Here is a 24,814-nt window from a genome sequence, read left to right on the forward strand (position 1 = left end):
AGCCAGGATGGTCTCGATCTCCTGACCTCGTGATCCGCCCGTCTTGGCCTCCCAAAGTGCTGGGATTACAGGCTTGAACCACCGCGCCCGGCCCCAGCACAGTGTTTTATAAGGCATGGAGCCTCAGACTAATGTACACATCTTACTGCCCATTGCCAAAGGTCAAGATACCCCTGGGATGTAAGGAAAGGCAGTGTGAGCTCTGGACCAGAGACCCAGGGAAATTGAAGGGCTAGGATAAGTGCTGAGCGATGAGTAACAGCCTTGGGGGAGATAGCAGGGGCGTACAGGTGCTATGAAGCCCATAAAGTGTTGCAAATGCACTCCAGGTCCAGCAGGGCCACCCACAGTCCTTTCCTGGCAACAATTTAGAACTTACATTCACCTAAGGAGCATGCATCTCCAGTGTTACCACACCAGTCAAGGAATGATAAGAGTTCACTGTGCAGAAAACCACCGACATCTACTTAGCTGGAATATATTTATTCTGTAATAGCAAGTACACAAATGTTAGCTATATGTTAGCTAGTAATAATTGTAGGGTTTTTTTTTTTTTAGAGACAGTCTCACTCTGTCACCCAGGCTGGAGTGCAGTGGCACGATCATAGCTCACAGAAACCTTGTGCCCCTGGGTTCAAGCGATCCGCCCACCCCAGCCTCCTGAGCAGCTAGAGCTACAGGTGTGTGCCACACTGCCCAGCTAATTGGTGTTTTTTTTTTTTTTTTTTTTTGCTTTGTTTTGTTTTGTTTTATAGAGATGGGGGTCTCACTATGTTGCCCAAGCTGGTCTCGAACTACTGGCCTCAAATGATCTTTCCATCTCTGTCTTCCAAAGCACTAAGATTACAGGCATGAGCCACTGTACCCAGCCAGCTATTGCTAATATTAATACAAGTAATTTTTATTAAGGATTTATTACATAGCAGGTAGTATATTGAGCACTTTTACAGGTTAATCCTTCTAATTTCCTATGAGATAAGTGCTATCACTAACCCATTTTGTAGAAAAAAAAATTGAGGTTTCATATGCCTAAGACTATTCTGAACCTGGTATAAGGGACTGGCATCCAAGGAGTTTAATTCCAGAGTCACACTAAACACTTTAGCCAACTGCTTGTTAAAATCAAATAGCTATGCATACGTCATTTGTATAACTGGATGTGCACGACTGAAATTAAGTGAATGAAGAGCAAAGGGCAACAGCAAATATATCTATAAAGGCCCAAGACACACATGCTCAGGATGTAATAAGAGAGCCGGCAGCCCATGTTGATTTGACAGGCCAGTCTCTGAACCCATACCCCATTCAGATGACACTGCCAATCCCATCTCTGAGACAGAGGGAGCTGGAAGTTCTGCAAAGAAAGTATTGACTTCCAGCTCCTGACTCCCCGCCAGCCCTTCACTATGAAACAGTGAGAGCACGGGGAGTATTCCGAAAATCGGTTAATAATGCAACCAACAAAACCACAAACAAGAGCATAATTAAAGCTCTTTTACTTTGGTTTAAAATAATCTCAAATCTGCCAAACACAGATCACTACATAGAACAATGCAGCACACCATGGGGTTTATTTGGCTTGTCCTTCTGTTTGGGACTCTGCCTGAGAAAACTAATTATCTACTCAGCACATACAGTGTATAAGACCTGAACAAGGTGCTTTTCACAAACATTATCTTATTAAATCCTGGTACAAACTGTAGTGTAGATATTACCAAGTTCAACTTGGAGAAACAGAAGGAGAGGTTCAGAGAGGTTAAGTAACTTGTCCAAGGACACACAGCTAGCCTAGTAGAATGATATTTTAAACCTAGGTAGCTGCATCCAGCCTGGTTTTATTAAACCATGTGGCTACCTCGAACATCTTTTATCAAAAAGACACAAAAGACAGGGATAGAACAGCAGGCCTCAGAACTTCCCAGGATTGAAATCTGTTTATTACTATGAAGTGGCCAATCACCTCTGCAGGGCAGGCCAGCAACCCTGGCACCAGCTGGGTTCTAAAAGGCCAAAGCTGCCAGGCCATGCCAAGATGCCACAATGAAAATGAGCATTGTTTGGGTCAGCTGCTGCAGGGCTCCTGTGCACACAGGCAGTACCATGTCACTGAATGGAGAGCGTGCCTCAAGGGTGCAGGGTTAGTGGCTGCAATGTCTCAGGCAGGCAGGCAAAGAGGGGCCTGTAATTAGTGCCTTAGGGTCATTGTTGCAGGAATTGGGCTGGCAGGGGTCTTGACCGCAAAACTCAGGCAGGAAATAGCTCAAGCCATTCTGCCCTCTGGGGAAAATGGCTGAGGAAGGAAGAAGGGGTAAAAGGGATGACAATATGCTAAAGAGAAAAGGAAAGCACTGAAGAATAAAGCAAAATGTCATTAACCTGTGGCCCGCTCTGGATTAACTCTGAATTCTAAGGCACTTCTAAACCTGTCCATGGCCCAGCACTGAATTAGACACTTGACAGTGATAATGACACCTGGCATTCACACGTCGGTCCCCTGTACCCTCTCACAAAACACCATAAAAGCCACTAAGGATTTCCCACTGGAAATGTGCTTGGCCAATATACAGACACACGCAGAAACAAAGAGGGGAGAATAAACTCCTGCTCCCTCTCCCACTCAAATGCAACTTCAGCTGTAAGTGGAATTCTTTCACCTCCTGAGCCTGGGGTTCTGAATGATAATACACAAATTGCAAGACTAGAAACAGAATATATAAGGCACTTGTCAGCACCTGCCATCTTGCAGAGCTCATTAAATACCCATGATGACTCATATTCACGACTTTTAAAGAGAATCAACAGAGGGCCATCACATTGTACCCCTGAATTCTTGTCTGGAGTTAAGCTCGATTATTCAGATTGATGTAGTCAGTGTGAAGTCTTGAAAGCAAAGCCTCAAAGATAAGGACATTGGATGCATCTGTGCTGTGTGCCAGTAGGTGACTTAGGAGTCAGTAAGCACATCAATATGGTCACACCGTAGAAACAACACTGATACTGAGGCTGGATTTTCCATCTCTCTTCGGAAGGGCAAAGCATAAAGAGGAAAATCACCAGGTCCAAGTCAATGCTCACTGGGGCCTTCTAGGCATGCAGCACTGCTGAGGAACTCACACAACTCACGCTGATGTGGAGACAAACAGGAGCCACTCAGCCCAAGGCAGGTGCAGTGGGCCAGGGGCTCATATGAGGCACATCTTGCCTAAGAGGAGGACTTGAGGGAAACCTCAATTAAAAGAGAAGCATGGGAGACAAGTGCTGATGTCAATTTCCAATTAGTAAGAGTTAGCTGGTAAGAAAAAGATACAGTCCTCTAAGCAAGCTTTCAACTTGGGATTTTTGTGCTCTGCTACTACTTTCCATTGCACAATTAAGGGAGACCAAGGGGAAGCGCAGGATACACCGAAGAAAGGGAACAATCAAAGGCAAAAATGCAGAGGTGAGCAAGAGTACTGGGGAAATGTACTAGTCAGATTTGCCAGCCCCAATACTTAAAAGGGACCAACTCTGCTTCCCTGTGGCTCACAGGGTCCTGCCAGGTCTGGTCTTCCACCCACCTCTCTTCTTTCAACTTCCCCTGCTTCCCTCTCACCCTCTCTGCTAGAGACACACTGGTCTTTCCATTCCCCGACTACATCAAGCATGTTTCAACCCCAGGGCCTTTGCACATCCTAGTCCCTCTGCCTGAAACATTCTTGCTCCAAATAGCTGTACAATTCGATCCCACACTTATTTCAAATCTACTCAAATATCACCTGCCCAGAGAGGCCTTTAGAGAAAGGTCCAACCCATTTGTTAGCAGCCATAAAAATAGGGGAGGGGAGGGTGAAGGGATCTGAACTGTCAGACCGCATGTATGTGTCTGCTCACGGCAGGGATCTACCTAAAACTGTCCACTATGAATGAAATCAAGGATAGAGAACAATGCACTTGTTCAAGGATCATCAGTTCAAGGGTTGATATTGCATAAATGCTACAAACCAACCAAGGGCCAATTCTAAGCATCCCTAAAAGACTGTGAGGATCTTGGGCCAAGCTGCCCAGCAGCAAAGGGTTCCCTTTTCCTGTAATATATGATTTGTGACATGCTGGAGTTTGGCTGCTGGAACAAAGAGGCATCTGCCCGGCTTCTTCCTGAGACACAGGTGCTACGGCAGCTTTGGGAAGGGCATTCTGGCTTCAGATGTCCTTTGTCTCTTGATACAGGAGCTTAGGGAGCTCCTGACCTCTGAGCTCACTCAAGGAGAAGCCACTGCATCCTGCCTTTAAGGAGTGAGCCCTCAGGAGGTAGCCCTGGAGAAGGAAGATGGTGAGAAAGGGCCCAGCCAGGGGTGGGGTTTCATTACTGGGCCTGGAGAGTGATGCCAAAGGGAGCAAAGAGGGACACAAAGACCCCTGCTCCTTCTGCACCCTCCTTCCAGGTGATGCAGAGCAGGGGAGCAGGCTCAGCACCACCCCCATCACCTCCTTTCTGTGTCCCTATATGGGATGGAAAGGCTTTTTACTTCTAAAGGAGCAAAAATTGGAGAATCCACATAACTCCTTTCCCCAGAAAGCTTTCCTGATTCACTGAGGAAGGGAATCAGACCCCATGCTCCTGGAATACATCACACATACAGTGAGCTCGCCAGCAGGGGTCCAGCTGTTTTTAGGATAGACACTGACTAGTTTCCATGACGCTCAGCTGCCTCAGGTCTAAAAGAATCGGCTTTAAAAAAAAAAAAGTGAAACGAGATAATATATGAAAATATGCAGCACGGGGCCTGGCATAGAGTAAGCATACAAAAACATGCTTAATCCAAATAAATAATTCCAACGATGTACAAAAAAAAGAAATGTCACAATTAGAACTGAAATCTAATTATCAAAGCTTTCTAGAAAATGCAGATTGTGAAAAATCACTTAAGCCTCATTTAATACTAGAAAATAGACATTTCATAATAATTTCTGATTATAGTGATTCACATAATCTGTGCTGAATAAATCAATAAGTTTTATTTTAAAACAATTTAATAGAAAAAAGGCTCTGAAGTCAGAATGGCCCCCCACACTTTTTTTTTTTTTGAGACAGAATCTCACTCTGTTGCCTAGGCTGGAGTATAGTTATGCAATCTCGGCTCACTGCAAATGCCTACCTCCCAGGTTCAAGTGCTTCTCCTGCCTCAGACTCCCATGTAGCTGGGAATACCCACCACACCTGGCTAATTTTTGTATTTTTTTTAGTAGAGACGGTGTTTCACCATGTTGGCCAGGCTGGTCTCAAACTCTCAACCTCAGGTGATCCACCCACCTCAACCTCCCAAAGTGCTGGGATTACAGGCATAAGCCACTGCACCCAGAAGAATGCTCATTTTTGATGTCCAGTGTTGCCACTTTCAAGCTATGTGACAGGGAGAAAATTTCTCCAACTCTCAGGACCTCAGAATCCTCTTTATAAAACAAAGATAATACTTGTACGTATCTCACAAGGTTTTGTAAGGATCCAAAAGGTTAATCCATAGGAAAACCTTAGAACACTGTTAGATATGATCACTATTTTTATCATTATTTTGGTCATTAATGTGACTGTATGTATGACGCTATGGTGATGAAGCTTTCCAATCAGGCCAGACCTTTGTCTGAAACTGGGTCCCTTCAGTTGCCTGCTCTGTGAGATGTTTCTGCAAATGTCTCAGTGTGAGGATGAAGCAGACAACAGAAGAAATGCATGTAACACGGTGCCTGGCACGGGGTGTGGACCCACAGAAGTGACTGTAGCAACTGTGATATACTATTGGGATGCTACACTACCATTGGTAAGTAGGATATTACAAACACAGTTCTGCTTCAAAAAATACTTGGAACCAAAATTTCTATGCACAACCCAGTGAAACACATGAAATAATTATGAGTGTATGAACAACGTATAAATGCATTGCCTTAGTAACTATTGTTATAAATCACAACTTGGAATTTAGAACCCACAGCCACTTTTAGGGTATATAATGGCATAAAATAATTACAAATAACTGAGAGGTGGAAATCCCTATGGAAGACTACTGCATGTAAGAAAATGCAAAGGGTTAAGTGCCCCAGCGAGCCAAAGCAAGGCACATCCCTCAGGGGAGCCCCAGCCTCAGAGCAAGAGAACCAGTCAGGGATTAGATGTTCTGATCCCAAACTGGGACTGCTTCCACCAAGAAGCCTCAGGCCTCTGGCATCCCCTGTGGTACCTCAGCTGATGGAGTGAAAAAGCAAACCAGAAAGAGGGGATTCTAGGGTCCCAGTACCAAGTTTCTCTCTTCAGTCTCCAAACAAGCGAATTTCACACAGGAAGACTTCCGGGCACCTGATATAAGTGAAACCCAGACCATTTACTGCCAGCTATAAAAAAAAAAAAAGGGGAAGCAGGGATACTTTGTTATCAACCAGCCTCAAAGCATCTGAGTAACCTGGAGATTAAGAGGAGCTGACAGAGAGGACTGGAATCTGAATGGCTGGAGCACATGGCTCCTTCCCAAGTCCTCACCATTCTCCTCTCTGTTTACAGTGGATGGCGCCTACCTGGCTTGCACGGTGGCTGCTGTCCCATCTGCCATTTGCTTACTCACTGGGCATTAATAGACCAACCCAACCACCTTCTTAAAGAACAAGGTGATACTACATCCCTTTGGGACACCAGGTGTTGCCTAATTGCAAGGAAAACTTGATGAGGTTATACTTATTGCACATATTCAGTAAAATCAGAGTGGGATTAAGAAGCCATGGCCAGGCGCGGTGGCTCACACCTACAATCCCAGCACTTTGGGAGGCCGAGATGGGCAGATCACCTGAGGTCAGGAGTTCGAGACCAGCCTGGCCAACATGGTGAAACCCTGTCTCTACTAAAAATACAAAAAAAAAATTAGCTGGTCATGGTGGTGCACACGCCTGTGGTCCCAGTTACTCGGGAGGCTGAGGCAAGATAATCGCTTGAACCCGGGAAGTGGAGGTTGCAGTGAGCCGAGATCATGCCACTGCACTCTGGCCTGGGCGACAGAGTGAAAGTCCATCTCAAGGAAAAAAAAAGAAGTCATACATAGTGGGGGTGGGGTGGGGGTGGAGGGTGGAAGCCCCCAAATCTATACTGTATTAGCAAATTTCATGTCCCTCTGTTTGATCATTGATTCATTTAGCCAATATTTACCAAAGGCTACCAAGTGTCCAACCTTAAACTGGGAGCTAAGAACACAAAGAGAAGCAAATGAACGGGTTCAATATATATCATTTAAGGAGTGTGAATGGTTTGTCCACAATTTCACTTAGCAAATGCATATCGTGAGTATGTGCTTGAGAAGGGAGACATAAACTTCCCATCCTCACATTGACTTTCAGTCCTCACATGCCCTCTCCTGTGCACAGATCTCACTATTACCATGCTAAGCATGATCCCAGGGTTCAGAGGTAAGCACTGCTTATACTGCCTGATCCTGGAATGCACTGCTTCCCTTCTAGGCAACTAAGGGAAAGTTCTTGAGTAATATTCCACCTCCATATAACATTGGTCTCACTGGCTGCTTTAGAACCAAACTCCCCAGTGAAAAGCATTTGTACTTGAAGGCACTGATCTTAAGGGTTTTGCATGATAATAGGGTCAATTGTAAAAGAGACCAGAAGAGAGGGAACCCAGAACTGGCTAGGGAAGGAGCAGGGTTACCTCACTCAAGCATGACATTCCAGTGTTAAAAGATGACACGGAGTTTGCCAAGCAAAGAAGTCATGCTGCTTGTGCTTAGAAAACCATCTCCTAAAGTCTGGGCCAGAGGAATATGTTTGTGTTTCCCTTCCTGGTAGACACGGCATATTGCTTATTTACCACAGGGGACTTGAATTCTCCATTGAGCTCCAAAAGAAAGGCCATGTGCCGACTCGCTCGCTGATAACTGTTGGTATTAAAAGCTTCTGATCCAACAGTTTCTCTGAGTGGCTTTTAACTTCATCTCAAGGCTAAAAACCCTTTCTTTCTTTAGGTCAATAGCTTAAATAGCAGAAGACAAGGGGGGGGCGGGTTAGTCTGCTGGTTCTATAAACTGCACGATAAAGAAAAAAACATTTTTTCTTTATCTTGCATTTCAAGGAAAGAGCAATGTCAAATCACTGGGTCTGTTAGCTCAGGCCACTTCATGATCAACCTCAAACCAGAAATACAGACCTGTGGCTCGTATTCAGATAATAGTTTTGGTGTTTAAATTCTGTCATATGACCAGTTAGACAATCCTGGAGCATTTAATAAAAAAAAAAGAGGCAGGGTGGAACACTTTTCAAAATGAAAATCAATCAGTAAGACCAAGGAAAAGATTCCCTCTGCTTCTTGTCCTAGAATAAGGGTTCAGGTACTGATCTTCCCTAAAAGGGTTGGCGGGACCAAGCTGGCCAAGCTGCTTGTGTTATATCCCCTTTGATCACTGGCTCTGCAGAAAAGGTACCTTCTCCCATCAGTTCTTGTAAGAGAAATGCAGATACATGAATGCAGGTCTCAGGGCACACACAGCCTCAGCCCAAGCCCCATCCTGAGCCCCATTTTGAAAGGAGACATATAGCCTGGCTAGCCAGCTCTCTGTGCTTCATTCTGCTCTCTCCACCATATTCCATCACTCTAAATAATTTGGGCCTTACTGCTTCTGGAAGGATCCATGCCGAAAACCAAGAAGAGAACCATAGAGAGAGACTGGGGCACTTCCTGATTCTGTGCTATTAGGACCCCAAAAGCCCTCTCCCAAATACTTGTTTAAATAGATAAGCACAACCCAAATGCCATCAAGAGGTGAATGGTTAACTAACAGGAGTACCTCCACACTAGGGAATATCACTCTGCAATAAAAAGAAATGAATTATTGATATATGCAACAACTTGGATGGATCTCAAGAGATTTGTGCTTCATGAAAAAACAATCTCAAAAGGTTGCATGCTATATGATGCCATTCATAATACATGCATAAAATGACAACATTAGAGAGATTGAGAACAGAATAGTGGTGCCCTGGGTTAGGGAGCAGGACAGACTGTGGCAATAAAAGTGCAGCAGGTTCTATATGCTGATTGTTGTGGTGGTCACATTACTCTACACAAGTGATGAAACTGCCAAGAACTACACACACACACACACACACACACACACACAGAAGCACAAGTGCAGGTAAAACTGAGGAAATCTGTTGGTGGACCCTATCACTGTCAATTTCCTAATTGTGGTGTTATACTACAGTTTTGCAATATGTTACTATTAGGGGAGACTGGGTAGAGAGTGTACAGGATCACTCTATTATTTCTTACAATTGCATGTGAATCTACAATCATCTCAAGATAGATAGATAGATAGATAGATAGATAGATAGATAATGATAGGGACACATACAAGCAGGTTGAGGAGCATATCTATCTATCTGAAGCACCTTTTCTTTCCAAGGAGAATAAATGAAAGAGGAACACAGCCAGCTTCATTCAGACATTCTCCACAGAGCCCTGAACATCTTATTAAAGAGATCCAGGTACTCTCCCTGAGACTCACTGTGCCATCTCTGCTGCGACACACAACTGTCCTTACATAAAATCTCTGTCTGGAGCTTCTGAGACCATGGGATCCTCTTCAGGAATCTCATTAAGAGCTTGGTTGCATGCCAGAATTGAACCACTACTGCCTGGAACACAAATTTCATTCAGAAAGCGAAAGACCTGTCCCATGACAGTATCTCTATAGAAGAAAAATGGGCCATTAGCTGATCTAAATCACATCTATATAGGGGCATCAATATATTTGTATTAACCAAAGGCCACCTTCAGAAAATGATGCTCTGAGCAGCTTGAACAATTATATGAATACCCTGACCTTCTATTTTCTCTCCTTTGCATTTTTCTTAGTTTTCAGCCATATTTTTGTTTGCAACCTACACAAATGCCGATTTGTTACATGCATAGGCATCATAGTAGCTACAGTTGTATACCGACACCATTCTCTCAAGCATACTCATAATTTCTCCCAAGTGTCATATAAATTTCAACCCATTAAATAAAATAACTTTATACTGTCCTTGTAGATGTTACTAACCCTCACGCCCACCAATGACATCACTGTTTCCATAGTAACTAATGTACTTCAAAGTAGAAAATGCAGATGGTGGCTTTAAAAAAAAAAAGGCAGAAAAAATAAGTGGCAGATACCAAGCATGTCACAGCGTAAGTGGTGTGCAAAACGTACCTGCTTTATAGGCGTCAACTCAGGGTCAAGCAATAAATATTTTAGTAGAACCCTTATGCTAACGGATATTCTATATAACTGTGGCCTATCTGATTACTCTATTCCTTTGGAAAAGTGGCTGCCTAATTCAATGTGCTTACCTCTCAGAATTTGCATGTGGGTAGAAGTGTGTGTTCAGAAGCATGTGCGCAGATCACAGGCTGATTTTCAAAACAGAGTCACGTACTTCATAGATATGTTGTAATTATGCCTAGATAAGAAGAGCTATTTCAGAAATACTTCAATGCCAGGAAGAATGACTGCAACTATTCACAAGAGAGAAATGGATAAAACTGGTAAGGAGGAAAAAAAAGTCCAAATTCTTATTTCCTACGTGTAAGGAAAAAAATTATAAAATTTCCATGAAATGCAACATTTCTCTCTTTAAGCATAAGGCCCTTTTGATGAAGCATGGGTACTTTTTCAGTTACTATAAGTATCTCATTGATTAGATGTCTGTGAATGAAAATTTTTCTGGGCATGAAAATCTACGCTTTGAGTTGTGAGAAAGACAGCTAAGAGATGACAGTTCTAGATGGTTTGACACAAAATGAGAATCTGATTTTAAAACAGAGTGTGGTAGGAATGCTGATCTGTCCCCGTCATGATGCCATTCTTAACAATGTCTGCATACTGAGCAGAAGCTTCAAGTATCCCATCATCTAGTCTCTGAGCTGTAGGGGCCAATATTTAGAAAACCATGAGATGACACCATGCCCTGCAAACAGTCCATGAGTTAATTTCTTCTGATGGCATTTGGCTACCACCAAGGAAAGTGAACACATCTGCAACCCTGGAGCCCAATCAAAAGACCTAAATCGCCCCTCCACAGTGGCTCATGCCTGTAATCCCAGCACTCTGGGAAGCCGAGGCGGGCGGATCACCTGAGGTCAGGGGTTTGAGACCAGCCTGGCCAACAGGGTGAAACCCCGTCCCTACCAAAATACAAAAATTAGCCAAGCGTGGTGGCACGTGCCTGTAATCCCAGCTACTTGGGAGGCTGAGGCAGGAGAAGCACTTGAACCCAGGAGGCGGAGGTTACAGTGAGTCAAGGACCACTGCACTCCAGCCTGGGAGACAAGAGCAAAACTCCATCTCAAAAAAAAAAAAAAAAACGCCTAAATTCACTTCCTGCTTCAGATGCCACATGATGATGGTTTCATTTCTGGGATGCTAGATCTTGCCTCATGTTGTCAGCCTAGTTCTCTCTGTTTCTGTGCAGCCTCACCTGCAGGAAAGCCCTGAGATTCTTCTAGTCTTTCCATAGGATGCTCTGTTGTGGTCCCGTCACCTGGTGAATGGAGAGCTGGAAGGGTGACTCCATCCATACCCCTGACTCCCTAGCTTTTGGCTGCAGGCTTAGATGAGACTACAAGTCTCAGATTTTTTTGTAGGTTCATTGAGCTACTATCTTCCTAAAATGCCTCCTTCTATAGACCACACCCCTTTTTGCAAAAACCTGTAACAACTCCTTTATGCCCACTAGAATGAGCCTAGACTTCAAAACCTTCCCTTACCTGACTGGACCTTCCAGCCAAGGAGGTTACCTCCTTCCCCTTCCCAAAGATCTTCCCTGAAATATCATCCCTTCCTCTTCACAGAGCTCCCCTCCCCTCTGCTGTGGAGCCTGTTTCTGCAGATCCACTTCAATTTTCTCCTCTGTGACTTGAATGGACTTTTACAGTCAGCCACCATACCACTCTTTGAAGAATATCAAACCTTGCAGTGATGGTATGAGCAAAAGCACCACAATGTAAGCGCCTATATAGCCATTTCTTGTGTTTTGACATGCTGGGTCCCCAGTATCTAGAAGAATGCCTGACAAGTCACAGAAGCTCAATAAATAGGTCTTGAATTAATAAAGTAGCTTCAAAGAACACAAACATCTTAAAATTTTTAAGGTTAAGAGGGATTAGAGGGGGAGGTCTGATATCAAAATTTTAAAATATATACAAGGAGAACTGCCATCATCATTTCAAGAAGCTTCACATCAAGTTGATTAAAAGATTAAACAGCTACTTAAGTGGTTAGGAGATAACATAATATATAAGGGAAAAGATTCTTTCATATCAGAATTCAATTTAATGCCTCAGATGAATAAAAACTACCTTAAAGATCAAGAAATAAATCAAGTCACATAAGTTGCACATAATAGAGAATGACTTTAGGAAAGTGTTCTGTTTCTGTGAAAATGCAGAAGAAACTTACGGAATTGAGGTTTCTCATTGAAAGGATTTGAATCAGATCCACTTGGGTCAAACAGCAGGACCCCAAACATATTGGCAAAAGTAATAAGCTGTGATGGTTAGTGTGTGTGGGCAGGCAATGTGAATACAGAAAAGGCCTGTGATCCCACAGTGCAGTCCCTCTACCATAGGCCACATCCATGCTGGACAGCAGAGAAGAGTACACAGGGGCTCCCTGCTGGCTCACCTGGGAGGTGCTGTGCAAAACAAAAGCAGTGGACTGGCTGGGAGAAAAGACTCACAGTAAAGAGAACAGTTCCAATTGAGAGGCCTCCAGAACCACCAGTTATCCAGAGCCCATGCATGCCAGCCTCAGATCTGCAGGAGGGGCCTGCTCAGATAAAGAAGTCAGCCTTCAGTTCTAGGTAGCTTGACTAGATGTAATTTGTGCTTAACTATAGGAGATACCTGTAAGGAATTCTCTCAAGTACTTTATATTAAAACATCTGCTTGAATCCCTGCTCATGGTACTAAGGCTGACCATGGGATTGAGATGGGTGGTAACATCCAGACCGCTCCATGTGAAACAAACATTTGCTCCCTTGACGTTGGCAAATAGTCTGCGTTGGTGCCCTTTTAACAGATGAGGCACTTGCCAAAATCCTGAGTAGGCTGTAACTTGGTTACCAGTGATCACAGTTACTAGCGTTTGTTGAGCATCCGCTATGTGTACCTAACACACATTATCTCATTTAGTTCTTTAGAGTCAGACTAAATGAACTTTCCCAGCTGGGAAGGTTGGGAAATGCCACTCCCGGAAGTGAAAGCTGAAGGCAAAAATTTAGCAGGAGGTAGCTTTTAAAACTTAATTTATAGAAATAGAGATGGGGTTTCACCATGTTGCCCAGGCTGGTCTACAAGTCCTGGGCTCAAGCTATTTGCCCACCTTGGCCTCCCAAAGTTCTAGGATTACAGGTGTGAGCCACCACACTCAGCTGAGGTGGCATTTTCTCTGGGATTTCACCTAAAGATCTGAGACCATAACTCTAAGAATTCTTTTTTTTTTTTTTTTTTTTTTTTTTGAGACGGAGTCTTGCTCTGCCACCCAGGCTGGAGTGCAGTGGCCAGATCTCAGCTCACTGCAAGCTCCGCCTCCCGGGTTTACGCCATTCTCCTGCCTCAGCCTCCCCAGTAGCTGGGACTACAGGCGCCCGCCTCGTCGCCTGGCTAGTTTTTTGTATTTTTAAGTAGAGACAGAGTTTCACTGTATTAGCCAGGATGGTCTCGATCTCCTGACCTCGTGATCCGCCCGTCTCGGCCTCCCAAAGTGCTGGGATTACAGGCTTGAGCCACCACGCCCGGCCAACTCTAAGAATTCTTTAAGATTCTAGAGCAGGGGGTAGCAAACCTTTTCTGTAAAGGCCAGATACTAGCTATTTTAGGCTTTGCAGGCAATATGGTTTCTGTCACATGATGATGATAATATGTACATAAATCAGCATGGCTGTGTTCCAAAAAAACTTGACTTACAAAAGTAGAGAGCAGGCCAGGTTTGGCCCATGGGCTATAGTTTGCCAACCCCTGCTCTAGAATCACTGTCACTGCTTTATGTTTGTTACCTGATTTTCAGTCATCCCCAGTGTTTCTCTATTGTGAATTATGGCAAAACCTTCAAAGCAAAACGGGCTGAGCAACTGTCTCCAGGGACCCACAGAAGGAATGACAGAGAACGAGGCTAAGACTTATCACACACAAGTGCTTCCCAGGCAGTAACTCCTTTCATGCTCAGGAGAGCCCTCTGTGGCAGGTACTTTAATCATCTCCAACTGACTGGGGAGGAACTAACCCAGGTTTACGTCACATGTGACAGGCAGAGCTGGGATTGGAATCCAAGCAGTCTCTTGCTTCAGAGTCCAGTTTTTACCCCGTGGAGAGTGTAAACTGGAAAGGCAGTGCCAACATCATGCCATGGAGCTGGGGGAGGAGACCACGATCCACAGTGGGAGGGGAGGGTCAGAGGAAAGGGAGGCAGGAGTGGCTTCATAACAGAAGTGCAACTAGGATCTCCTACATTGAGCTACAACATGGGACAACACTGCCATCCCTAAAGGACTAAATGAGATGACACGTGTCAGGTACACGCAGCAGATGATCAGTAAACGGTGGAGATCACTGGCAACCAAGTCAGAGCCTACTCAGAATGTCAGCAACTGCCTCATCTATTAAAAGTGCACCAGCACAGACTGCCAACTTCAAGGCGGCAAACGTCCCTTTCATGTGGAGTGGTGTGGATGTAACTACCCATCTCAACCTTGTGGTCAGCCTTAGCATCATGAGCAGGGGTCAACTAGGTGTTTTAATACAATGTACTTGAAAGAATTCCTCACCAGTTATCTCCTCTAATCAAGCAAAAATTAAATCTCGTCAAGCAAAAGCTAACTTCCATTGTACAGAAAATACAGAGAAAAGAGACAAGTTAAATGAAACCACAAGGAAATAATCAGATACATTCAGAATATGGAACATTATATAAGATGTTCTGTGGAATGACAACTGACCCAACCTCTTTAAAAAGTTAACATAGTGGGGAAAAAGTGGGGAAATTATTCCAGATGAAAGCTGTACACCGACGATCAGAGAGGCATTATTCACAATAGCTAACGTGTGGAAGCAACGGAAGTGTCCATCGACAGATGACTGGATAAGCGAAACGTGCTCTATACATACCATGGAATATTCAGCCTTAAAAAGGAAGGAAATTCTGACCCAGCCCCGAACTTGGATGACCTGTGAGGACATTATGCTGAGTGAAACAAGCCTGTTGCAAAAGGACAAACACTGATTATGAGGCCCTAGGGTAGTCAGAATCATAGAGATAGGAAGTGAACAGCGGTGGCCAGGGCTGAGGAAGGGGAGTGGGGAGTGATCATTTAATAGGTATGGAGTTTCCCTATGGGAAGAAGAGGTCCAGAGATAGATGGTGGTGATAGTTGCACAATGTTGTGAATATACTTAATGTAGGAGTCCCCACTTATCCAGAGTTTCACTTTCACAATTTTCAGTTACCTGAGGTCAACTACAGTCAGAAAATAGTAGGCGACAACAAGATATATTGAGAGAGACCATATTCACGTAACTTATATTACAGTATATTGTTATAATTATTTTGTATTATTATTGTTGTTCATCTTACAGTGCCTAATTTATAAATTAAACTTTATCATAGGTATATACATATAGGAAAAACCATATCATATACAGCATTTAGCACTATCTAAGGTTCCAGGAATCCACATCAGGGGTCTTGGAATATATCCCCCAAGAGCAAGGGGGGACTACCACACCACTGAGTTCAGTGTACACTTCAAAATGATTAAGATGGTAAATTTTATGTGTAATTTTCCATGATAAAGAAAAAAAATGGAAATGACACAAAGTCATACAACAAATGAAATGTATGATCTTGAATTGGTTTGTGGTTGTTTATAAACAAATAGTTCCAAAGAAAGCTAGGTATAGAGCTAGAAATGGCAATTACAATAGAGATATTTTGAGGACATTTTGGAGAAATCTGATATGTAGGAAGTATTAACTGAAATTAGTGACTACTTAATTTTGTTAGAAGTGATAGTAGGGCTGCAGTTTTATAGGGAAATGCCCATATTTTATGAAGAGGTATACTGAAGTATTTAGGTGTGAAGTGTCATCATTTCTATATTTACTTTAAAATGGTTCTGAAATAAAGTATGAGTGTGTGTATGTGTATGAATGTAGCTGTGAATATGAAGCAAATGTGTCAAATCTTAACAACTATTCAATCCTAGGTGGTGAGTACATGGGTGTCTACTGTACTATAATTTCTACTTTTTTGTTTCGTCATAATAAAATTAAAAACAAAAGTGGGGCAAAATTGCCCCACAGATGTCCCAGGGTTGCTGTCAGTCTGAAATGACATAATCCCTCAATACTGAAACTGGCTGAACACTCGACACATGTAAGATGGCATGGTACCCACTTTTGTTTTTGAGGAGAAAACTGAAACCCACAGTAAACAGACGACTCTCCCATCAGCATCTTTTAGCAAACATCAACATGTTACTCAGCCCTGTGGAATACTTTTTGAATAAGGTAAATGTAATTTTGCACCAAAATTTTGAAAAATGATCACCTGTTGAACAAGTAAACACTAATTACAGTGTCTGTTCACACTGACACAGAACACTCTGTAATTTTGTGGGAATTGTTATGGCAGAAATATTACATAATGGCCCATGTGTTTGAGTGACTGGCTGTTCAAATCAGGAACGCAGGTGAGTGCTGGGCACGCAGGTAGCTGCATGCAGGGAGCAGGGGCCCTGTGACCAGCCCTGGAATGTATAACAGGTCTTTTTCAGAGCACTCCTGTCACTTGCAGATGTCACCGTGCCCTGAAGGGGAGGAAGGGAACAGAGAACAGATTCTCTGGCCCTGGTGAAGTCATTCTCTGGTCCCAGTAAAGCCATATTCAATGTTCATTACCTTTTACCTCAGTTTAAAAGAGAGAGCGAGAACAGTGTTCTCTCACAAGTGGTAACATGTTAAAACAATATCAACACACTCAAGACACTGAAGCATTCAGCTGCGAATTTTTTCAAGGCATGGTCTGAAGAAAGAGAAGGGAATTTAGAGCTGGAGCCAAGAGACCCAAGATCGAACATGAGCTGTGCCAATTTGGATTTAGGTATGTTCTTTCTTTCTTTTTTTTTGAGACGGAGTCTCACTCTGTTGCCCAGGCTGGAGTGCAGTGGCATGGTCCCAGCTCACTGCAACCTATCCACCTCCCGGGTTCAAGCGATTCTCCTGAGTAGGTGGGATTACAGGCAACTGCCACCACATCCGGCTATTTTTTTGTATTTTTAGTAGAGAAGGGATTTCACCATGTTGGCCAGGCTGGTCTCGAACTCCTGACCTCGTGATCCACCCGCCTTGGCTTCCCAAAGTGCTGGGATTATAGGCGTGAGCCACTATGCCCAGCTGGCACATTCTTTAACTTCTAGAAGTGAGCCCTACTTCCTTATATGGAAAAGAGAAATAATGACATCTACTGCATGGGATTTGTGTGAAAGTTCGATCAGACTGCTTGTGTGCTCCCGGGCACACTACATCCTCGATAAAGGCAATTCCCCTTTTCACAGAGGATTTGACTCCCCACATCTTTTGTGACCAGTCCTTGAACTCATCATCCCATTCTGTAATTCTGAAAATCAAAACAATGAAAAGCAATGAGCAACCAGAATTTATATCAGCAAAACAAAACCATAAGCAACCTACCATACAGAAATAGGGAGATGGAATACAATGGAATGTTACATGATCTTTTCAAATGTTGCTAGACATTTCCCAGATAAAATGGTAGAATTAAACTTCTGCATACAATCTCACTCTTCCTAAATCTGAATTAAAAAAATTAAACCTGAAATAAAATATTTATCAGCCAAAAACAAAAAACAAAATGAGCACACCCCAGTGTCATAAACTCAAAAGGTGCCTGGGAAGGAAAGTAAAGGAAAAAGGATCCAGTGTGGCAAGGCTCAGAGCCCTGAGTCTAACATCCTCAGGAAGATAAAACAGTGAATAAATAAACATTCTGAGAGTTTTCATCAATATCACCACATCTAGATAAAAACAACCTGAGTAGTTATCCCTATATTCTCCTCTTCTGACTACGGAAGAGAGAAAACATCCGCTGGGGAGAAAAGGATGAGATGATGCATAAACTGTGGTGTTGATCATCTCTGCTGCAAGGAATGAAGACTCTGGGAGTCCAAAGTCAAATCCAAGGCTGACCCGAGGCCACAGAATACCGCCAGAGGGTGTGCACTGTGTGCCCCCACACAGGAAGACCAAACCCACTTAAAAAGGCCTTCAAAAGATTCCAGAAGTGAAAGCTGCCAAGCCCACATCTAGCCAAGCCTACTCAGCACCCAGCATAACACCTGCTACAGCTTAACTGCCCCAAGACAGACACTTCACATGTCTTCAGGCTACAGAAAGCATGAACAGAAATGAACAACCAGCCTTCAAACTTCAGCTTGGTGGCAAGGAGAAAAAAGACAGCCTTCAAATAAGTAAATCAAAGAGAGATATAGGCTGATTTACTCCAGCAAGAATAAAATGAAAAACCACAAGGCATGGTATCTCTAAACACAGACTCCTGGAAAGGCAAGAAAGCAACAGTAGGTATCAAAGACAAAGAACTCAAACTAAAAGAAAACATAACTCAGTCAGAGAAAGATTTCCCCCAAAAGATCTTTGAGCCATAGAACTTAATAAGAATATGAGTTCAATACCTCAAGAGCCCAAAGGCAACATCTAAGAAAGGGAAAAAAAGATTGTAGATCTAAAGAAATAAATTGAAAACTAAAACCAACACTAGAAAATAAATATATGAAACAATCCACAGAGAACTAAAGAAAGATGGTTTAAAATCAATTTTCTGACTAGAGGAAAGCTAAAAATAAACATGGTGAATATAGACAAAAACAAGGGATTCAAGTAATGGAATCAAAACAGACAACTATGGATTTCAGAGACAATATAACATACAGACAATTGGTGCCTCACAGCAGAGAATTCACTGCATAGAACCCAGTGTTTGAAGAGATAATGTAAGAAAATTCTCCCAAAACTAATAAAGAATTGCATCTGTTGATTGAAAAAAACACATCCAGTTCCAAAGACTATGACACACATCACACAGCAGTAATATACATCAGAATTAAATTATATGTCAAATATTAAGAAAAGATTTCTCATACATCTAACCTATAGGCAATAATAAATCATCTGTAAGGGAGGAAAAATAAGGCTGGCCTTGGACACTTCTGCAGCAACATTAGTAGCAAAAGATAGTTACTTCTTTCCAGTTTTACTGAAGTCTTCTGTTAAATTTCAGTGAAATTAAATTTACTGCTATTTTTTAGAACATACATTTTATAAGTATATCTAGTCAGCCAGTCATTTTTCCATGTATAAGAATAGGAAGACCTCTAAAATGATATATTCCTAATAATAAGGAGAAATTATTCTTCCTTTTCCCCAGAATTCATACCTTGATATAGACTAGAGGAACGTCCACCTTCTGGAAGTTAACAGAGAAAAATCATCTGCTCTTCTGACTTCCTCACTCAATCCTCCCCAAAGTGAAGGATCAGCAACTTATTTGATTCATAGAATAGCAAGCAGGAAGCTGGCAAGCTTGCCCTGACCCCCTTCTCCCCCGATTCTGTGAACAGCCCTCAGGATGCACATATTCTCTGCTCCTCCAGGAGGTAAGCTTACCTAGCAGGTAAGCTCCTGCAGAGACAAAGCCTGCAGTTCTGACTTGGATGAGTTTTATTCTGAGGACAAAGTAGTGAAAAGAAGCCTGAATCTGGACACAAACGGAGTTTTCCAATCCAAACTCCAGTTTTTTCGACATAACCCACAAGATGATGTTTTAAACCCCTGTGGCTGGCTGGGGTGTCTACTTCCCAAATGATTCTTTTGTTGTTGTTGTTGAAATAGTGTCTCACTCTGTCACCCAGGCTGAAGTGCAATGGCATTATTATGGCTCACTGCAGTCTCAATCTCCTGGTCTCAAGTGATCCTCCCACCTCAGTCTCCCAAATATCTGGGAGACTGGGTGGTGGCATGCACCACCACACCCAGTTAATTTTTTAATTTTTTTTTTTTTTCCTTTGAGACAGAGACTGGAGTGCAGGCTGGAGTGCAGTGGCGCCATCTTGGCTCACTGCAACCTCTGCCTCCTGGGTTCAAGCAATTCTCCTGCCTCAGCCTCCTGAGTAGCTGGGATTACATGCATGTGCCACCATGCCTGGCTAATTTTTTTATTTTTAGTACAGAAAGGGTTTTACCATGTTGGCCAGGCTGGTCTGAAACTCCTGACCTCAAGTGATCCACTCGCCTCGGCCTCCCAAAGTGCTGGGATTATAGGCGTGAGCCACCACGCTCAGCTAATTTTTAAATTTTTTTGTAGAGACAGGGTCTCCCCTATGCTTCCCAGGCTGGTCTCAAACTCCTGAGCTCAAGTGATACTCCCACTTCAGCCTTCCAAAGTACTGGGATTATAGGCACAAGCCACCATGCTCCTGCCTATAATCCCAGGGAGGAAGGTGCGGTTAACAGTCACTTCTCAAACCCCACCACCAGGGGTTTATGATTATTTCTGAATGTGGGATTTTGAATTTTTAAAAACATTTTTATGTAAACTTTTATTCATGATGAATATGTATTGTTTTATAAAAACAATAAGGTCATTTTTCATTTGAAACTGACAGCAGAGAAGAACATCTGATGTTACAGAAAAGCCATCAGAATGATTTAGAGGAAAGAGTAGGTTCCTAAACAGAATTTATAGTGAGATCCAATTTTATTACTTTTTAAAAATCACGACAGTAGCACATACTGCAGAGAGGCACGGGCTGAGTACTTTGGATGGATTCTCTCATTTGGTATTCACAAGATCATTGAAAGTATAAATATCATCCCAATCTTAGAGATGAGGAAATTGAGAATGAGAGAGGGAAAGCAAAATGCCCAAAGCCACACAAGACTAACCAGCCACAGACATGGACTTCAAAGACCCCAAAGCCCACATCCTTTTCCACCGCGTGGGCCTGGAAGTCATGCGTCAATGCGGGTAGACGGAGAGGGACTTAAAGGACCCACGCCAAAATGGTCACAATTTATCTCCAGGTTCTTTGAATTATGGATGATTTTTTTAATGTTATCTATGTTTATTTGTATTTTCCAAATTGTCAACACCACATATATTCTTGTGTAATGAGTAAAACAGTAATGACATTAAAAAAAAAAAAAAAAAAGCCGGCTAGGAGTGGTGGCTCATGCCTGTAATCCCAGCACTTTGGGAGGCCGAGCCAGGTGGATCACCTCAGGTCAGGAGTTCAAGACTAGCCTGGCCAACATGGCAAAACCCTGACTCTACTAAAACTACAAAAATTAGCTGGGTGTGCTAGTGCACTCCTGTAATCCCAGCTACTAGAGAGGCAGAGGCAGGAGAATTTCTTGAACCCAGGAGGTGGAGGTTGTAGTGAGCCGAAATCCCACCACTGCACTCCAGCCTGGGCGACAGAGGGAGACTCCATCCCCATTAAAAAAAAAAAAAAAAAAAAGAAGCATGAACTTGAAGTTCAAGTTAGCACTAGAGCCAGGTGATGAATATATAAAGACAGTGACACAGGATGCTCACAGGGCTTTCCAGCCAGCTCAGCCAGTGCTCAGATCGGCTGGCCACAGGCTTGGGGCAACAGTGCAGAAATGCTTCCTGACCTGACTCGCACAACCTTGCATATAGGCCTTGAAGCTGAAAGGAAACCTCCACCAGCCTCCCAGCCCCAGGATCACCTGGGGCCTCATCCCAGTCACCAGGCAGCTCCACTCACAGGCTACCTTCCTTACCAGGCCCCAGTGACTACCTATACCAGGGAGGAGTGGCCTCTCTCAGCAGCCTGCCAAGCTCTTCCCAAGGAGAACAGGAGGGGAAGTTTGAAGGGCCTTCATCCAATTTTTAAACTGTAAACTGTACACCCACTTTTTGTTTGGAGACATTTCCTGTGTGTGAACACAGTTTGTTCTGTTACCAGCTTTAAAGTTATCCAGAACTGATACATCCGAGGCCCAGCAAAAGTATTTTTGTTTTTTTAAAGTCAAACATAATAAGACCTTTCCTAATGTTAGCTCATCTTGCAGAAATCTCATTGATATATGTGCAAAAGAGAGGTTCAATACAGAGGTGTCATTTTGTCCTCAGGCCCAGGACCCTATAGTTCCCCCCCTCCCATGTGGCACCCATCCTGGTGAGCACAGCATTCCAGTACAACAAGCATTCTGCATCCTTCAGCCCCTTGGCCTCAGCATGCGATGAAGCCGTGCTTGCTTCTAGCCGAGTCTGAGCATGCCCTGGGTGAAGTTCCCTCCACAGACTAGCAGACTGACTTCCAGCCACATTTCACCACACCACTTCAAAGCAGGGGAGGAGGGGCAGAGGGATCCAAGCTTGGCTGAGAGAGATGCCGACGGCCTCCGCGCTGCTAACTAGAGTGGCACTCTGCAGTGCCAGCCCTGACATGCCCCAGCCCAGTTCTGGCCCTGGGTTTCCAGCCCTCCCCTTCTCCATCCCAGGTTTTCCAATCACATGCCGCCTCCAATGACTCTCCGCAACCAGCCTCTTACCAACAGTTCCACTTGACATCTTGCTACCCTTGGATCTATCCCCAACCAAGGTTGAGAAAATTATTGTATATCTCCGACCAGTCTACCTAGGCCCATCTCCCACCCTGGCCCAATGCTTTGTTCCTATTTTTAGTCTGATCTATTGTAACACAAGTAGACCAGGCGTGAGGCTTCCAGAGGGCTTGGCTGCCACCTGGCCCAGGACCTGAAATGTCCTAATGAATGAGTCATTAATGAAAAAATTATAAACATGCCATCTCCCCCTCAAGGATATATCAACTCCATGAGGGCCAAGAACACGCCTTACTCAACTCTAAATTGCTTGCAGCACTTAAGGAAGTTGTCGAAGTTAATTAGTTTGGCAGAGATCAAGTTGACATTTTTTTTTTCAAAAAAGGAGCCTGTGCCGAGAAATTCTGAGAACCATATCACTCGCACCCCCACCAAAAAAACCACGGAGATGAATGAGATTAGAATGCAGATGTCTGGTCCTAATTTAATACACACCTGGCCAAATCTGAGACTGGCTGGCACAGCACACAGTGATAAAGTCTCTTTTGGTCTCACCGAATTGGATAGGGCTTCAGGAAGGAGAGTGCCAGCTGGAGATTTTACCAGCCCTGATTCCTGCTAAGTAACTCTGGGTGTCAGGGATGGGAACATGGATGAGTACCTATGTACATACACACAGTAAATATACAAACACATATTCCTCACCCACATAGCTGTCTAGGATTTTTTTTTTTTTTTACATGCATTCTCCTTAATCAAATGACCTGATTATCAGTCCAATCCCAGCATTCAGCTAGGCCCAGAAAGAGCAAATGATGTGTTCAAAGCTAATGAATCATCCAACTAGGTTCATTCCTGCAAGTCTAACCACCACTACCCCGGAAAGAAACATGGTTACCTTCTTACAGAAAGGTAACAGGGACTGTCAGCATTTCTGTGAAGACTGAAATGTTATCTTTGGGTATGAATGACTCTCTTAGGAATATCCGACAATCTTCCTACCCACCCAAACACTTAAGAAGACAGAGTTTGCCTTTCTTGGTACATACAGACTGTTTTAGGGTCCTTGGCTCTTTTTCTTCTCTGATGTTATGAACTGAATTGTTTTCCCCAAAAAGATATACTGAAGTCCTAACTCTTAGTGCCTGTGAATGTGACCTGATTTGGAAACGAGGACTTAGCAGATGTAAGCTAGTCACATGAAGTCATTAGGGTGAGCCCTAATCCAATGTGACTGGTATCCTTATAAGGAGAGAGAGACATGGGGGAAATGCCATGTGACAGCAGAGGCAGGGATGGGAGTGATGTGGCTGCGAGCCAAGGAATCCAAGGACCCTTGGCCACCCCCAGATGCCAGGAAGAGGCAAGGAAGAGTTCTACGCAGGGTCTCAGAGGGAGCACGGCTCTGCTGATGCCCTGATTTCAGACTTCTGGCCGGCAGGACTGTGAGACAAAACATTTGTTGTTTCAAGCCACCCGGTTCGTGGTTAATTTGTTACAGCAGCCCTAGTTAATAAATATACCTGGTTTTTACCTTCTGAAATGCCCATCATCTCATCCACCCCCTCCCCTCCAGGTCCATGTCCACCTCACCAACAGATAAACTGTAAAAGTCATTTTGTCACTTATAATATGACCCAATTTTGGTCTAACATCTGAGATAGTGAAAATGTTAGGGAATAATCCTACTGTCCTACAAACTCTACAAAAGGAAAGATTTAAATAAAATATGAAGTCCCCATTTATTCCTGCTCCCAAATAAAGTACAAAAGACCTCAGAATTAGTCCAGGAAGGCAAGAATCACATACAGTCTGTGGTGAAAGGTGGAATTGGATCTGAAAGGCTTGTAAGAGACCATACCCACCTCCATTATCCACTGGATAGGGACGGTGGGTGGCCAACCATGGAAGGGGCAGAAAGGACACTGCCCATGGCAAATGCCTGGCATGATGGTCCCACTCAGGAATGGCCTAGGTCTTGACTCCCAGAGGCCCCACCCATGTGACTGTGACATCCTGTCAGGGATGGTGAGGCATGACTCTGATGGGGTCAGGGGCCAGTGGAGGGAGGTAGGAAGAAAACAAACAATCAGGAGGTGACAGAGCGGAAATGAACACCTGTGACCATCC

General features: G+C 43.6%; 1 protein-coding gene and 1 long non-coding RNA gene across 2 annotated transcripts in view; both read right to left on the reverse strand.

Annotated features, from left to right (window-relative positions):
- Positions 1 to 24,814, reverse strand: part of SLCO3A1 (solute carrier organic anion transporter family member 3A1) — a 321,497-nt gene that overhangs the window by 284,937 nt on the left and 11,746 nt on the right.
- Positions 1 to 24,814, reverse strand: LOC117070183. The gene is made up of 3 exons (XR_004431820.1): positions 24,550 to 24,814; positions 10,355 to 10,464; positions 1 to 487 (listed from the first exon to the last, which is right to left on the reverse strand). It is a non-coding gene; the product is annotated as an uncharacterized LOC117070183 (long non-coding RNA).

Source organism: Trachypithecus francoisi, unplaced genomic scaffold (genome assembly GCF_009764315.1).
Source record: "Trachypithecus francoisi isolate TF-2019V2 unplaced genomic scaffold, Tfra_2.0 Lachesis_group3, whole genome shotgun sequence".
Taxonomy (NCBI): domain Eukaryota; kingdom Metazoa; phylum Chordata; class Mammalia; order Primates; family Cercopithecidae; genus Trachypithecus; species Trachypithecus francoisi.